Source organism: Arachis duranensis, chromosome 6 (assembly GCF_000817695.3).
Source record: "Arachis duranensis cultivar V14167 chromosome 6, aradu.V14167.gnm2.J7QH, whole genome shotgun sequence".
NCBI classification, from domain to species: Eukaryota; Viridiplantae; Streptophyta; class Magnoliopsida; order Fabales; family Fabaceae; genus Arachis; species Arachis duranensis.
Genome location: NC_029777.3, coordinates 75,171,825 through 75,172,171, shown reverse-complemented (window position 1 = coordinate 75,172,171; position 347 = coordinate 75,171,825).

Here is a 347-nt window from a genome sequence, read left to right as displayed (position 1 = left end):
AAAACAGTAGTAATTGCATTAATCCATCAAGACACAGCAGAGCTCCTCACCCCCAACCATGGGGTTTAGAGACTCATGCCGTGGAAAGTACACAAAGAAAGGTGTAAAGTGTCATGAGGTACCGATACAATGTCAAATGATCCTATTAATAGTAAACTAGTAGCCTAGGGTATACAGAAATGAGTAAATGACTTAAAAATCCACTTCCGGGCCCACTTGGTGTGTGCTTGGGTTGAGCAATGAAGCATTTTCGTGTAGAGACCTAATCTGGAGTTAAATGCCAGCTTTTATGCCAGTTTGGGCGTTTAACTCCAAGTTTTATGCCAGTTCCAGCGTTAAACGCTGGA